Raw genomic sequence first — 3,623 nt, 5'->3', positions numbered from 1 at the left:
GAGCTACCCGGCCGGGCCCGGGTGAGGGGAGGGGCGGCGGTCGCTGAGCCAATCCTAGCTCGCGACGACGGGGCTTGGCCAATCAGGACGAGGGAGGCTGGCGGGCTCGGGGCGGGCAAGGCCCCGCCCCCTGGCAGCTCCGCGGCCAACGCCTTCGCCCGTGGTTAGTCAGAGCGGTGCAGGGCACAGACTCCCCGGACCCGCGCCTCTGGAGGTGGACGGCGGCCCAACCACCTGGCTGATTTCCCCACAGGCCTTGGCCTTGGCCTTGGCCTTGGCAAGTGTCGGTGCTGGCCGTGGACGCAGCCCGACCCGGGCCGCATCTGCCGCCGGAGACTTGCTGCCTGGGGTTGGGGACCGAGTGCGGTGGTTGCCTTGACGACAGCATGCTGCCCGCGGTCCCTCCAGGTGTGAATTGGCAGAGGACCGAGGCCCACCTGCCTCCCTGCCTGCCTCCCCCAGGACCCGTAACTGTGTCCGCGGAAGAAGTCGCGACAGCGCTGGACTTGCTGGCTTGCTAGTCGGCATCTTGGAGGCCTGCGAGGGGCATGCATTTCACCTGAAATTTGCTTCCAAGTTGAAAACCCTTGGGCTTTCCACGCGAAAGGATTTGAAGAAACAGTAAGTATCACATCTTAAAAAGCTTCTGTTATCTCGAAAAGATTTCAAGCTGTCTTAAACAAAATAAAAATTACATTATCTAAATTGTTGGTGTTAGAGCCATATGCCTACATGGCACGTGTCCAGAGATGCCCCATTGCCAATTGGCCAGGTTTTTTGGGTTCTGTTTCTTTTTTGAGCTTGCTTTACCCTGAGATTCAAAAGGCACGAAAAGCCATAGTTTATAAGTAACTGTTTCAGGAAAACAGAGACTTTGTAGACCATGATACTTATTTATTTATTTATTTATAAAGATGTGGGATACAGTTCAGGGTTAGGTATACAAACGTTGACGATGCAGGTACCCTTGTTAATGAGGTATGCCTCTCCCTCCCCTAACAGTTTCCCTCAACTGCCAATCCCCTTCTTATAGTATTATAGTTGTTCTGCAGTGATACTTTTAAGGTATTTGGGGCAGTGCCACTTGAAAAAGCAGGTGTTGTTCAATGTGGTGTGCTTGATTGGGAGAATAAACTTGTAGTAGTCAACGTGCATAATGTCAGCTTGCGAAATCCTTCAGAACACCTTGGACATCTTAAAGTAATTTTTATTTTGTTCACTTTGCATTTTTAAATATTAAGGATGCCAATTATAAAACATTTTAAAGTGATCCAGGTTATACATTCTAGCTATTTTTGTCATTGGTGTGATAAACCCAAAGCCTAGTCCTTAATAAGACAGACTCTCTTAATGGAAGTGGGGGAAATGAAGGAAAGGAGGAATAAAATTACTTGAGAATTTTTTTCAAATACAAGCATTTTATTAAAAAATAGTTTAAAAAATAGTTAATAGAAGTTAAATTGTCAAGTGTATGGAAAGTTAGTGTCTAGGACACTGCTCTGTAAATATTTTGTAGTAGAATTTACTATCAAAACTGGTAGTAAAATAATGACATAATTTGAGTTGGTGTTGATTGGTGTTTTCTTTCTTTTTAAATTTTTTTTTTTTTTTTAATCACAGTCTCACTCTGTCGCCCAGGTGTCACCTCAGGTAATCCTCCCATCTCAGCCTCCCAAGCAGCTGGGACTTTAGGTACACACCACCACACCTGGCTAATTTTTAAAATTTCTTTTGGAGACACAATTTGGCTATGTTGCCCAAGCTGGTCTTGAACTCCTGGGCTCAAGTAGTCCTCCCGCCTCAGCCTCCCAAAGTGCTGGATTACAGGCTGAGCCACTGTGCTGGTTTGTTTTCATTTTTTGAAAGATGAACCCAAAGATCAATCTTCTGGTTCTCTGTGTAAATCTGCATTAAAAAAAAAAAAAATATATATATATATATATATATATATATATATATATATAGTAAAATCTTAAGCTATCCAGTCTCAAGTGCTGAAAATAAATTGTACACATTGGATTATCAAAGTTTGATAAACCAAAGAGAATGTTTGTTTTTGTCTTTGCCTCCATTGTGCCAATAGAGAAGGGAAAAAAACATGACCACAAATCACAGTCTGGGTAAATTAGTTTTAGATGGCCATAAGTAAGTATTAATATAAAAGGAAAGAATTTTTTGTTTTTCCAAAGTTTAATAAATTAATGTTTTATATTGTCTGTTTTTAAAAAAATTCAACTATGAATCATCATTGAATATATAGTTTTGTTTTATTTGTTTTGAGTTGTAGTCTCACTGTCGCCCAGACTGGAGTGCAGTGGCATGCTCACAGCCACCGCAGCCTCGACCTGCTGGGCTCAGGCAATCCTTCTGCCTCAGCCTTCCAGGTAACTGGAACTACAGGCACGTGCCACCATACCCGGCCAATTTTTTGACTTATTGTAGAGATGAGGTCTTGCCAAGTTGCCCAGGCTGGTCTCAAACCCCTGGGCTCAGGCAGTCCTCTTGCCTCCACCTCCCAAAGTGCTGGGATGGTAGGTGTGACCCACTAAGTCTGGCCTGAATATATATTAGTTATTAAAACTTTTTATCCTAAAATATTTGAAATCACATTGGGATTTAGAACAGTATTTTTTTTTTTTTTTTTTTCTGGGAGTGGAATGATTTGGTCCCACAAAATTGCACCCAAGAGTTTTTTTTTCTGAGTCATAGTTTCACTCTGTCGCCCAGGCTGGAGTGCAGTGGCACCCTCATGGCCACCACAGCCTCGACCTGCTGGGCTCAGGCAATCCTTCCACCTCAACCTTCCAAATAGCTGGAACTCCAGGCATGTGCCACCTTGTCCAGCTAATTTTTTATTTATTGTAAAGATATGGTCTCGCCAAGTTTACTGGTCTTGAACCCCTGAACTAAGGCAGTCCTCTCTCACCTTTGCCTCCCAAAGTGCTAGGATGACAGATGTAAGCCGCCGCGCTCAGCTAGAGCAGTATTTTTAATCTTTGCTTCTGAAATTTAAAATAAGAATGAAAAAAATAAAGTTAACTTTATAGTTGTAGTTTAATAGCTTTGACATATAACAATCAAACCTGGCCGGGCTCGGTGACTCAGCCTGTAATCCCGCGCTTTGGGAGGCCAAGGTGAGTGAATTGCCTGAGCCTGTGGGTTCGAGACCCGCCTGGGCAACTTGGCGAGACCTCATTTCTACAATAAATCAAAAAAATTAGCTGGGCATGGTAGTACGTACCTGTAGTTCCAGCTACTTGGAAGCCTGAGGCGGAAGGATCGCCGGAGCCCAGCAAGTCGAGGCTGCGGTGGCCAGGAGTGGCCACTGCACTCCAGTTTGGGCGATGGAGTGAGACTCCAACTCAAAAACAACAACAACAACAACAATCAAATCTTATCATGTAGTGGCCGAAAGTTCAATCCGAGAGACCACCAAGAGCCAATTCCGATGAAAGTTCAAGAGGGTCTTTATTGCATGCTTGAGCCTGGACCTCTGTCGACAACCGACGCAGCGGAGTACACCCAGAGGCCCCGACTTCTTTAAGCAGACACCTTTTATCATGGTTACACAAAGGGAGGAGGAGTATGGGGAGACTTTCCAGTCTTGTTACCATTTAATTGGG

The 3,623-nt window shown here is 44.7% G+C and overlaps 1 protein-coding gene across 1 annotated transcript in view; it reads left to right on the top strand.

Moving 5' to 3' along the window:
- The first annotated feature begins 274 nt into the window (after window positions 1-274).
- CDKL2 (cyclin dependent kinase like 2) overlaps window positions 275-3,623 on the top strand; it is a 55,253-nt gene continuing 51,904 nt past the window's right edge. Inside the window, exon 1 of the mRNA XM_008069050.1 lies at window positions 275-621. The gene's annotated coding sequence lies outside the window, so the exon portion shown is untranslated. The remainder of the gene's footprint in view (window positions 622-3,623) is intronic.

The sequence above is a fragment of the Carlito syrichta genome, unplaced genomic scaffold (assembly GCF_000164805.1).
Source record: "Carlito syrichta isolate Samal-C Ts95f unplaced genomic scaffold, Tarsius_syrichta-2.0.1 Scaffold311780, whole genome shotgun sequence".
Taxonomy (NCBI): Eukaryota; Metazoa; Chordata; class Mammalia; order Primates; family Tarsiidae; genus Carlito; species Carlito syrichta.
Note: the sequence above shows the minus strand (reverse complement) of the source record. Positions and strands in the feature narration are given on the sequence as shown.